At 36.8% G+C, this 13,494-nt stretch overlaps 1 long non-coding RNA gene across 1 annotated transcript in view; it reads right to left on the bottom strand.

Annotated features, from left to right (window-relative positions):
* The window catches only part of LOC122189198, an 85,685-nt gene that overhangs the window by 32,659 nt on the left and 39,532 nt on the right, over positions 1–13,494 (bottom strand). Inside the window, exon 2 of the long non-coding RNA XR_006181745.1 lies at positions 7,736–7,840. This is a non-coding gene — a long non-coding RNA (uncharacterized LOC122189198). The remainder of the gene's footprint in view (positions 1–7,735; positions 7,841–13,494) is intronic.

Raw genomic sequence — 13,494 nt, 5'->3', positions numbered from 1 at the left:
CTCTCCTCTCCTCTCCTCTCCTCTCCTCTCCTCTCCTCTCCTTCTTTTTCCTCTTCTCCTCTTCCTCTTTTCTCTTCCTATTCTTCTCCCTCTTCCTCTTCATCTCCCCCTTCCTCTCCCTCTTCCTTTTCTCCTTCCCACCACCTTACCTTCTCTCTTTCCTTTTGTCATTCCTTTTCTGCATCCCTTCTACTCTGGAGCTGGAGGCATACATGGTGTCATGAGCACTGAATTGCTGAACACCGAAGGCTAAGCCTGATGCATACTCTTTCCATACCTGTAACTCATCTAATAGAATTCCAAGTTTAGTGTAAGGTTAAAAAAAAATAAATCAGCATATGAAACCAACACTTTTATTTCTGCCCAGTGATGTGCTTTGGGATAAGCAAGCAATTACATTCTTTGGATATTTGCAATTGCCAGTTACAGGGAATTGAATCATAAGTGTACTGAAGATGGTATTTACTCTTAGATTTTTTTCCCAATGGTGTTCAAATATATACTTGTCTGTTGCCCATGAGGAACTTAAAGTACTGTGTTCTGCATATGCAAAATGCATGAGGTATTTTTATTGATTGAAAATCCACAGTAGTAGAAAAAATCCTGGCTAGGACTGGATGACTTCATGCCAATAAGCATAAGAGAACAGCACTATCTCAGAAAACATTTCTGTGCCTGTGGGCATAACTTGCATGAATCTGAGCATCTAAGACTTAGCTTTCAACAGAATCTCAAGAAGTGAAAAAGAATGGTAAGAAACCCTTTCTGCTGCTTTCTGGTAAAGTCTTTATGTTATAAAACAATGGTAACACTGATGTTCTGTGCACAAAAAATTCCTAATCAACATGAATAGAAACGTGGAGTACTGTTGGATTGTGTCAAAGAAGAGATTGCTGTTGTTTTAAATTGCATTTTGGATTACTGATTTTAGTTTTACCACCAAGTGTTGAGCAACTTCTAACAAGTAGTTTGTTCCAGACAGAGCAATATTAAATGTTATTGGCACATTTCTGTTATCACCTTGTCAGTATGAAGTTGCTTTTCAACAATTTCAGTGTTAAACAGAAGAGTAGATACAGTGGTAGTATCTTCAAATTATGTTGTTGCTGAAGCCAAAATCAGTAACGGTAAACTTTTCAAATAAGACTTTAATGTCACAAGACATTAGGAATACAGTAGAAACCATTAGTAATGTAGTTTTGTGAAAATGAAATTCCTCTGTGTATTCTAACTAATGGGATCAGCATACTTGTCGTAGAAGAGGGAACAAGTGAAAGGAACCTTGTAACATAAAACGTAATGTAGGCAGTGTTATATAAAGCTGAGTGAGCCACTTGGCTTATGCTACAGCAACTGTTACTCGAAAACATATGGGAGGTTCTGAAGACAACTTCAATTCTGAAGTTCCTTATCTGACTTAACAAAGACAAATATAAAGTAAACAAATACATAGTATAGTATTTATTGATGGAATTCCAAGCAAAAAGTGTTCCTGAAACAAAGGTCTTGAAATCTCTTAGTAGTCTGCTAACTTAGATACTTAAGAAAAATCAAATAAATATTTTATTTTATGGGACCAGATGGCTAACACTTTGCAATCTGAAATGCCAGCTGCCAATTTGTTTGTTGGTGTTTTGCTTTAAGATGCTGCACACACTGTAAAGAATAAACTATTAATTTCTGTCAGATGTATTATTTCAGAGTTTGAGTTTCAGCTAAGCTTACACTGAGTAAAGCAAGAACCGGAGGCAACTCTTTGCTTTCTCTCTTAGGAAATGTTTTCCTACATGTACCCAACATTTTGATGTGAAAGATAGGCAGATACATTCAAAAGGTCCAGTTCTTCTTGAATTCCAAAGACCAACATCAGATAATTAGCTCATTTTGATTTACTTTTCATGATGACTTCTGCTTGTTTTCTGTTAATATGAGTTCAAGCAGCTATTTCAGCTCAATACATTGTAAGTGATCTTCCATGTTCCATCAGATGTATCTGAAGGTGTAATAGGACAAGTTTCATTATTATTGATTTGTACTGCAATAGTCCAAAGGCAATTTGTGCCACCATCACACCTGAAGAAATGATAAAATGTTTTTATTTTCCAAGAGAAAAAAAATGTATTTTGTTTGAAGAAACTTCTGAAGTATTATGCATTGAACAGGCTAGATGTGGTGCCTACTAATTCAATAATTCTCACTGACCCCAGAACTCTTTTCCCCCCCCTCCCCCTCTCCCCAGAATGGGACATTAGAAACTTAAGGTGTCTTTGCTATCTGAAAACAGAGTTACTTTGGATGCAAGGGATTGATGGGTTCTCATTTTAGAAAGAACTGAAGTGCTTCTTGCATGGTGTGTGTATAAATTAGCTTCTTGCTGTACTGTATGATTAAAATCTATTCCAAAGAAACTTTCATATATTTTCTAGTATACGATAAACCTTGAGTACAGTGTTCAGTTTTGGGCACCTCAATGCAGAAAAGACATTGAGATGCTGGAGCAGGTACAAAGAAGGGCAAAGAAGTCTTGTGAAGGGCTTGGAGAATATGCCCTACAAGGAGTAAGTAAAGGAACTGGGGCTGTTTCGTCTGGGGAAGAGGAGGCTGAGAGGAGACCTTATTGCTCTCTTTAAATACCTCAAAGGTGATTGCAGCGAGAGTGGGGTTGTTCTCTTCTCAATGACAGCTGACAGGGAGAGGGGAAATGGCCTCAAGCTGAGCCAAGGGAGGTTTAGGTTGGATAAAACAGAAAACTTCTTTATTGAAAGGGCTGTTAAGCACTGGAACAGGCTCCCCAGGAAGGTAGTTGAGCTAACATCCCTGAATGTGTTTAAAAATAGTCTAGGGACAGGCTTAGGGACGTGACTGAGCGGAGTGTTGTTAGAGTTAGGGTAGTATGGCTAGGTTGTGGTTGGACTTGATGATTTTGAAGGTCTTTTCCAACCTGAGCAATTCTATGATTCTGTGATTCTATAACAAGAGCTACAAAACTGCTTGCATGAAACGAATAATCTCTACTAGACTAACAAACTAATTCTAATCAGCCGCTAGAAGTGAAAACAAGAATATCTCAGATATGAGCACACAATGCGAGAAGAGCTCCTTGAGAGGAGCCCTGCCGAGAAGGACTTGGAGATCCTGATGGACAAAAAGCTGGACATGAACCAGCAGTGTGCTCTTGCAGAGCAGAAGGCCAACTGCACCCTGGCCTACACCAAAGGAAGATGGCCAGCAAAGTGTGGGAGATGATTGTTCCATCTGCTTTGCCCTTGTGAGGCCCTATCTGGAGTACAGTGTCCATGTCTGGAGCCCTCAGAACAGGAAGGATGCAAAGCCGTCCAGAGGAGGCACACAGAGACAATCACAGGAATATGAGAGCAGTAGATGCCCCTTCCCTGGTAATCTTCAAAGTCAGGTTGGGTGCGATCCTGGGCAGCTTGGTTAATGAGTGGCAATCCTGCACATGACAGGGGGGTTGCAACTAGATGAGCTTTGCGGTCCCTCCAATCTAAGCCATTCTCTCATTCATTCTATGATATTCAAAGTAAAGCCTTTCATATTCACAAAACAAATTCTTTTAATCAAGAATAAACTCGTGCTGAACTGTACTGTTGGGTAAACAATATGAGGAAGAAAATCAGATGTTTAATTTGAGTCTCAATTTTAGAAAACAAAATGTGTAGTATACTCAAAGATGATGCTTTTTATGATCTTTTTGATGATCATCATATATTTAAATAACTCTTAAAACATGGCAGTTAATTTAAGAGACAAACAACATTTCAAAACTGGAAAATGAACTATCCCACTTTTAAAAGATTTTTAAAGAATTTAAAAGATTAAAATACTCAACAGTATTTTAAAACTGTTATATTCCTGAAAATATATAAAAACATTATATTTTGCTAGTTCTAATGGAACTTTAAGAAGCAAAACAATTGTTAAATGTTCAAACATACGTACTTCACTATATAATTCAGAGAGATCTGTATAGGCTCACTATAGTTAGTATAGATTACAGTTGATCTGACCTGCAGTCACTTCCATGATATTTGTGCTTTGTGGTACTGATAAGGAGCTGCACAACTGTTGTAAGCCCTTGACCTTTCACTTGTCTGAAGTGGTAAGTGTGAAATTTGTGACCAGCTATACTTTGGTGCAATTTCAGAGCACATCAAGATCATGGCAGAATACAGATGAATTGAATCGGACGGCGTGAGAGCCAACACTGCAGATCAAAATTCTGATAAAAGATCCTTGGAGAGGTTCTTTACTTTATACAGCATTGATATTGTTCAATGCTTGCTACTATAATAAAATTCCACCCTTCCAGAGGATTCTGATTCCAAATGTTGTTATTTCACTCCAAAATGAGAAGTGGTCAAAAAACGCATGCACCAAATAAAATCATTGTACTGATTTATCCTCTATACAACTTCTTTTGTGGTAAGGAAATTAAGATAGATATGAACTTGTGAATGAGAGCTTGGCTTTACGTATTCATAAAAGTGTCCATGTCTTTCCTTATCTTCATGAATTTGCATTATGAAAACAAATTAATCATAATTTCAGAGTAAGCCAGTAGTGAAGAAAGATTTAAATAACCATATTCATTTTCTAGTGGGATGATGCAATTTCTCCCTACTTGCTGCAAATGGATAGAAGGCCTAACGTCAACAGTCTTTTGAGGATGACAAGCCAGAGTATTTTTCTTTCTTGAGAAAGGGTAAGTTTACCACTGAACAGCACTGAAAATGTATCTTCCAAGTAAAATCAGTAGTTATATATGAAAATCAACAATATTTTGTACCCAGTTGCCAGAATAGTGTAAGGTAAATGTGAACACAGGTTAACAATATCTAGTTTATTAAAATACCATGGAGGATTGGATCCACGTGCCAGTGTTGTAGAGAGCAGCTCTGCCTTTGTATTTCTTGTTATGATCTATAGGCAATTCTCTTGCCCTTACTCTCTTTCAATCCACTGCAGCAGCATAAATTGCTTCCTACTTAGGCTACTGTTTGATTAGGAACATCTGTTCTTTTACTGCATACTGAAACTTTGTGATGCTCTCTGGATCTTTTCTGTTCTTTGTAGATTCCAAAATCTCCAAAAGCATCAAGCCCCCAAAGCTCACTACACAACTCCAGTGTAGCTCTTATCAACGCCTTATGTCTCCAACAGTCATCGTTACCCACTAAATTTGCAACCTTGTAAGTAAAATCAATAGCAAATGAGAAAAGTCACGTACTTTGGTCTCCCTTTATCTTTTGCACTGATGGAATAATGCTCAGGGTAAATGGACAAAGATAAATAGGAGAGAGGCCTAAGCAGGAAATGCAAGAGGAAGATACAGTTGACAGGGTTTTAAGTGAACCTGCTTTATATATCTAGCTAAATTTCAGCTCATATGAAACTGAGAGCTTCATAGCTACTTCTGTACAGGTACAGATCTATGTATGAGGGCACTCTAGAACTCTAGAAGGACTTAATGGCCTTGATCTGCATCAAATGTTGTTTCCACATGCACTCATGATCTGAGGTTTGATCTGTGATGGAACAGTGGTTTAGCCACAGCCATGGGACCTATGACAGTGGGTCCTGGTCTGTGGACTTCCCTACCTGACCTAAGACCTCTTAGGCAACCACAGGACCTGAACTTGTCCTGCCTTTTAACTAACTGGCTTGTCCTCAGACCTTCCTCGTCTCTGTGAACTTGCTTGGTGATCTCAGCTCTTGACCTGACCATCGTTTCGGAGCTCCAGTGGGAGCAGTGGGATAGGCCTTGGCTGAAATAGTCACTGCTTTGCTGGCCTGCAGTACCTTGGCTTTTGCTGCTCCATGAAAGCTGGAACTCAGTATCATGTAAGTTTTAAAAATGCACCGTTGAAGTAATGAATAAATAATTAATGAGAAAACTTATTTTCTGATTGAATAGAATAGTGGCAGGATTTTTTAATAACTTGAAAGTTGAAAATAAAATAGCCATACAAGTATTGAAAGAGCTTTTACTGAAGCATTCTGCTTCTTGCATCTGGAAACTGAAATTTGGCAATGAGGTAATCTAGGGTTTCACCAGGTTCTTTATGCAGTACTATTAATTTATTCAGATATATATTAAACCTTCAAAATTCAGGACTCACGTCCTTGCAAAAGACAGCAGAGCTGCACTACTGAAATCCTTGCTTGTTCCAACTGTAAAAAGAGTACACAATCTGTAATAAACATATGTGCGATTATAACCAAGACATTTGCTTGTTTAGAAGCCTTTTGATTTAAAGATGGTAATTAGTACACTACTGACTGCTCCTAAGAGTCCCACAGGTACAGTATCTGTGAGATAATTAGAGGAAATCAGAAGACAAACTGATCCATAACGTCCTCACTGAAATTAGCCACTGTGCACACAAAGGTCAATTTTGACTCAAAAACTTAGGAATCCATATTATCTTGTCACTGTACTGTCCTAATATTAGTATTTAAAGGTTTTTACACTTCTATGTACCTGTGTTTGGTTCCACTATGAAAACTGGAATGATTGTCAGCCTGCTGAGAATATGTGTAACATATAGAGCAGACAAACAGAAATAGATATCTAATGGCTCAGTAGTACTGTGAATGCTCATGAGACTAAAGCAACTACCTGGACTAATATATCCATTTATTCACTCTTCTACTTGTAAATAGAAAATTTACATGTTGAGTCAATAAAGGAAGAAAACACTGCTTAGAAAATTTGTTCCAAATCTACTCAGTCTTTTACATATTGCAAATAGAGATGAATATGAAAAGCATAGTTTTGACAACCTAGATAAAAACAAGGTTATATGCAACCCCAAATATGATTTAGCATGGAAGTTTATTACAATTGTAAAAAATGTGCTTTTAAAAAGAAAAACACTGAATATTTAATACTGAAAAATAAGTAGTATGTAGTAGTACGCCTGAGGGCTCTTTTGCTATGTTGAGTGGCTTTAATTTAATTTAGAAAGCCTGTAAAAATGGTATATAGTAAGCACTTTTTTAGTCTTCTACCAACTTTTTGTTATTGTTGTAGAAAGAGAGAAAGCTATACAACTAATCCTCTTTGGATCCAATGTTAGTAGTTACAGCTTGTGTTTGTTTAGCCATAATAACAAGATGAAAAAGGATATTAAATATCTATTTTTATCGCAGCATTCTTTATGAGGTAATAGTATCATGCCTCGTTGGTATGATTTAAAGGCCAAATATTTTGACATTTCTGAATTTGAAAATACCTATTGTTGTTATTAATTATCTCACTGCTTCATTCCACATAACTAGTTATTTGAACAATTGCATGTAAGCATCTAAATCTAGATTCTTAAATAACGAGATTATACGCATGCCAATGAAATGCTGTATGTATCCTGATATTGTGCCATGTAACCCTTTGGGCATTTTCCTTTAGATTCATAGTCAGATTTTATTGTAGAGGTGAACTGCATGTATGATTCAAATAGGCTCCAGGCAGATGCTCAGAATTTTCCTGAAAACATATAAAGGCTTCAGGGAAACATCTTCCCTTGGTGATCATAAAAGCACCACTTGCATGTTTCCATACGGAATATCCTTAGAACTTTGTTCACAAGCACAGAGAGAATTGAGAAGCAAAGCTGAGTGTTTCTGGTGCCCTAAGAATTTTTGAGATAATAACCACATGGAAAAGGTTCTTAGGCACATAGCAATGTGTTACAAATGATTGAAGATATCTTACCTTTCTTGAATTCTTGGCAGTGCTTTGATCTGGGTTTCTTCTCATCCATTGTAAGGTCAAGTATTACATTAGGGCTTGATTGAAGTTTCAATAATTCAGAATCATCTGTAATGACAAGTCATAAATATTTTCTGCTAAAAGTATTTAAAAACAAACAAAATATTTCCTATTATTTATAAAGTGACAGTAGTAGGTGTTGGGGACAGTAGCATTGCTTAATACGAAACAGCTTGAGATTTAATGGCTACTTTATGGGAGATGTGCTCTATTTGATGAAATTGTACTAAAAAGTTAATCTTATCATCACATTATAACCACTACTAAATAAAAGCTGGTACATTTATTTAAATTTTATTTGAGATAACAGTGATGCTAGGCTAAAGGTGAGAGAAAGTCCTCTTTAAACAAGTATGTAAACACATAGGTCAATGGAAATATATTCAATAATCCTTTCCATCTAGAGCCAAGGCCAATGTAACTGGAAGTGAAACATGTCTTCAGTTGTACTGATGAAGTTCAGTTTTTGTTTTTCAATCAAACTATGCAAATTATCTCCTATTAAATTTAATTATACTCAGTTGTTTTTCTATGTCCTCCCACCGGCTTGTTTGTTCTAAAGTGTTCTGAATTTAAGATTCTGTGATGTGATGTACTTTCGGTTTCTTTCTGTATCTTTTTTCTCCTCAGTGCTCCCATTGTCCTCTTTGGGGGAAGAAGGTGCATCATACTTTCATATATTCATGTCCTGTGTGTTTCACTTGTCAGTAAATTGTAATAGATGAGGCCTAATTCAGGCCTTCACTGAGCTTTCTATCATGTTGCCCCCTAGGTATCAAAGCAATTTCAATGTCCATAAATACATTCTAGTACCAGCATCTACTACACTACACTGTCCTCATAAAATATTACAGTAAAATATTACTATTTTTAAAATGGTCTTTATTTGTTTGATCTCTTTTACACATTACTTAAACAAGTCTCTTCTATGACTCCTAACTGTATTGCAACAGAAGTTTTATATTCTGATTTTCTCTCTCAACCTTCATTTCTTTTCTGCAGGTGCGTTACATATTTCAGTCCTTAATAACATTTCCCCTTGTCTACCCATCTGCTTATTTTAGCTGCTTCTTCCTCTCTGCTGGATTCTGTACAGGCTTCCCATCCCCCTGTCCACTCCTTTAAACTCTCCCCCATAGCTCTGTCTATCCTCTCAGTCGGTGCATTTGTGACCCTTCTGTTCAGATGGAACCCATCCCACCTATATAGGCTCCATCTGTTCAAAAATGTCCCACAAACCTAAAAGGGGACGGAGGAAGTTCTCCTCTACAGAATTGACGTCACTAGATGGAATTCTCCTGGGGTTCTGGCCCCGGAGAATCGGTAGCATTTACAAATTATAAAAAGGCTTCTTGCTGAAAGGAATTCCTGTGAATAATATTGCTGCAGTACCTACCTATTTTCTTGTATACTTCTCAGGACCTGATCCAAAGCCTAACTCATTGGGGATTTTCCACTGATCTCAGTGGACTTTGGATCAAATCTTCATTTCACAAATATATGACTCAAAGGACAGGTTTCAAAACTAACACTTTCTGCCAAGATAAGGGTGTTTAATAACTTCCAAGCAATTTTCTTTACTTAGAAATACGGCAGCTAAGAAAATAAAATATACTTATTTGGGAAACTACTATTAACAATATCTCTATGTATGCTTGGACTTGCTGAAATTGAACATTGCAAATACGATGCAACCTTTTGTCAGTGGAGTGATTTTTTTGGTCATGCTCCAAATGTTGCTCAATATCTGCAATATGTAAAGTATTAAAATCTCCTTGTGATCTGCTTCAAGGGACAAGAAAGGCTGGAAGCAGATAAAAACAAAACACTCCCTGCTTTCAGCATAGGTAAAATTTCTCGTTTCAGGATACTTTTCTTCATTATAGCCTAAGGAGAAAAGTTGTATTAGCCTACTGCATGAAGTAAATCTTTTGCAGTTCAAAATAAATAAGGACTGAAAATGAAACCTAGATTTATATATCTCACTGTACAAAGATTAAAATGTAGAGGAAAGGTTGACTTTAATGCTTGGCAGTTATTACTCTACTGAGTCGCTGAGATGTGCTTTAAAATTGCTAAAAGACAAGAACCAGAACTGCTCTATATTTTTGAATAAGGTTCCTTGCAATGATGGTCTCTCCCAGCTTTTTGCAAGGTACAGTAGCTGCAGCTTTGTTTATCTGGCCCCTACACAATATTGTCAGGATGCATTTCCATTTTCCAAGTGACTGCTGCCACTGTGCCACAATCTGTGCTCATTTCTCGAGCAGCTAAACCCTTTGACACTGTGGTTTTTAATTAAAATTACATTAAACTTAATCAGCCAGAAAGAGGCTGCTGTAGAAGGCAGGTTTGATTGCAACCTGCAAAGGGCGCTGGGGCTGCCAACTCGCTAAAGATGTGCCGGCAGATGCCAAGCTGCTTGTGTGAGCCCCATGGTCACAAAAATGCTATGAGAGGTCAGTTCTGTCTTCACTTTTCTCTAGCACTGTCACCAAACTATAATGCGCGATAACTCTCGATAAAGCTCAAGGAAGAGAAACACATTGCTAATAGAGTCAATGTGCTTTTATTAATTTCTCGTGTAACGGAGTCACAGAAAAGGTGTATTTGACAAATGCAGTTATTTGGTGAAACATGCAAATGATAGTACCACAGGTCTACCTGCATGTTTAAGAATCAAAACACATCAAGGGGTAATGAGACTGGGCCTTGTGATTAAATTGTCCCTCACATCCTCATGATTCTCCTTTGAGTCTATTATTTATTCTTGTTTGGCTTTGGATTGAGTGCTCAGTGAATGAGTAGGCATAAGAGTGTTGGACTGTCAATACCTTGTACCGCTAAGACCAATTTAACTACATTAATGAATAGTTTGTGTCTTAAAATTGGCAATAAAAGTTAAAGTAGAGCCTTGAATTAGCATTCATAAACTTTTTAAACATTCTTTGATAACAGCCCAAAGTAACTACAGTGTCTCTTGAGGTTAGTAAGATACCGGTATCTTCCAAACACATGTGAGGGGTCACTGAATGGAAATTACGTGTAACAATATCATTATTTACATTATTTTAATAGTTAAGCAAATTAAATAATCTCTCTCAGTGACTTTCCCTTTCTATGACCATTGTTTTGATCTGAACAAATTCACAGACAAACTGGAGAACTTCCAGCTTACTCAGTCTGCCTCAAATATGAACTGGACGTCTAATGCAGCAGGTCTTTTCAGAAAACCACTTCACATCTTCTTGAGTTCTGAATTTTATAATAATACCAAAAAGGCAAGGCAGTTATAACAGTCATCTCTCATGCTGTGCAGTCTGAAGAGATCTTAATGCTTTGAAAGTCCTTTTGCATTCTATGCAGTAAGATAAAGAAAAAACAAACACATGAGTCTTTTGTCTTCTCTCGTACATTAAATAAACCCCAGGCTTCTGAAAGATCCTGGGCAACATTCGAGTGTTTAACGCCATTTTGTATTTCCTCATGTGGGCTATTTCATCCTTCTACCTATGAATAGTAGATGATTCTTGAATCACTTGATTATCACTATTATTATTATTATTTTCTGTGAGAATCTGAATTCGCTTTATGTATTCAGGGGAACAAACAAGCTGAGATTTGATGATAATACAGGCTGAACAGAATAGAATTCCCTGTGTACAGTTTTCAGTTGTGTATGCCTGGAAATCTGTTTATTGAAACCTGGAAAATCAGGAACAAATTTGGCAAAGTAGTAAGAGAAATGAAGAAATGACAGATAGAAGATGTAAATAAACTTCAAGAAGTTTGGTGGACTTATAAATTGCGAAGAAAGACATTTGAGGAGAAAAGAGAGAGAACATTATGAAAGGTTCCACAGTGAGTAAAGTGAGATTGAAAAGTTAACTTCTGACTACAAAATCAGACATATTAAATACAGAGGAAAATGGTGACTGCTGTGTTAACATCTATTCTAAACACTATCAGAAAATAAACACATTAACACCTATAAATCTGGAATAGCACTAATTAAGTCAATGGAATCAGGCCATGCTAAGAGAAAAAGGAATGTTTTTTTTCTTCATTTATTTGGGGAAAGAAAACTAATGAACAAAGCATGTCATGCTTGCTTATTACATTCGGTTTAGGAAACATTAAAATATATCATGAAAAAATTAAACTTGTGTGATAAACAAAAGCACAAAATGAAAATAAGAAACAGTTTTTAAAATTTGGACTTCTTTTTCTGAATACCGAGATTCCAGAAAAAGCAAGGAATTAAGATATAATTATTTTATCATATTACATGTAAAGTGACATTTACCTCTTTTCTTCCTCCTTAATCATATATTTTTCTCTTTATTTTCTAATCTCTGCATTATCCTTACATACAGAGTTCTAAATATTTTGAGTATTTGTTTTGTGCCTCGTAAGCATCTCCATTATTCATGCAGCTCCATGTTTACTAAGGGACTGAACTTCAGCCCTGAAATGAAGTATGAAATGCGCCACAGAACAAACCTCCATCTTAAATGTTTGGTCTAAATTGATATTACTGGTAAACAGATACCAAGCATTTAGAAGTCTTACCAAGTAGTATTTTCTCACTTTCTCAGCTAGATCTTGCTATGCATCAGGTGTGTCCAGTGCAGAGCAAAACGCATGGCAAGAAACAGTGTTATTCCATATGTGGAGCTTGGCCAGTTCCTTAAAAGGATTACACAGCGTGATCTCCACTGTTAGTAGGGATCAGACCCAGCAGTCAAGTGCTTCTTTCTAGTACAATGTTCTTAACGTGAGAGGATAAAAAAAGCTAAGGAAATATTCTTTCACTTTTTATGTCATCTTTATGTTACTTCCTATGTTACAAAGTCTATAGTAAAGCTGAGGATTATACTCTTTACTGATCACCCACGCACCTTCATTCTGAATAGTAAAGTATGTTACTTACATGAAGAAATAATGGGTAGTTTCATGTAAAGTAGAAATAATATCTCCTGAATTGTCTTTGTATTGTACTTTATCAGAAATTAAAGCTAGCCTATGTTGAGTCTTTCTAAATAATCTTCCCTGAATGAATCCTCTGGGATATAATCTCAGTTGAATTCACACTGCAGTTTTTGTCTTGTAGATCACTGATGGTCTTTCACACCTCCCACATGCCTTGTTTCAGGCAAAGCGAACTATACAGTTTGAGCCTTTTCCATAAGATTTGGTTGAAGTGGGTCAACAGATTCAGGGGAGGGAGACAAATGCACATACATATTCCCTGGGAAACCGTGACAGTCTTGTTCGCTCCGAAAAAAAGGCTAAAAGAAAGATGTAAAAAAAAAAACAAAAACAGATCCGAAAGTTCCTACTTCATCTATTTGATGGCAGTTGTGAGTTTGTGTTCAAAAAATTCAAAGAAGTGATGGACAAAGAGCTCTATAGTGAGAGCACGATACAGTACAGGCATAGAGATTTCACTGGCATCTGCATGAGCACACACATCACTACCCACAGGAGTACTGAGCAAGTTCAGAATGATGTACACTACATGATGGGATAAAGATGGCATACACAGGAAAGTGGAATTTGATATGAGGAATTTCTACCTCTTGTATAACTGGGAAATCTCAAAGGTGTGATTGAATGAAGGCAAGAGTGATGTTTACAAAAATGATGGCTTCTCAAACTAATGTGTAGGGAACGCTGCCAGGAATGGTTCATGTCTATAT

Source organism: Lagopus leucura, unplaced genomic scaffold, assembly GCF_019238085.1.
Source record: "Lagopus leucura isolate 7727_CA_CO unplaced genomic scaffold, USGS_WTPT01 Super-Scaffold_100157, whole genome shotgun sequence".
Classification (NCBI taxonomy): domain Eukaryota; kingdom Metazoa; phylum Chordata; class Aves; order Galliformes; family Phasianidae; genus Lagopus; species Lagopus leucura.
The sequence above is the reverse complement of the archived record's forward strand: the minus strand, read 5'-3'. Positions and strand labels throughout refer to the sequence as shown.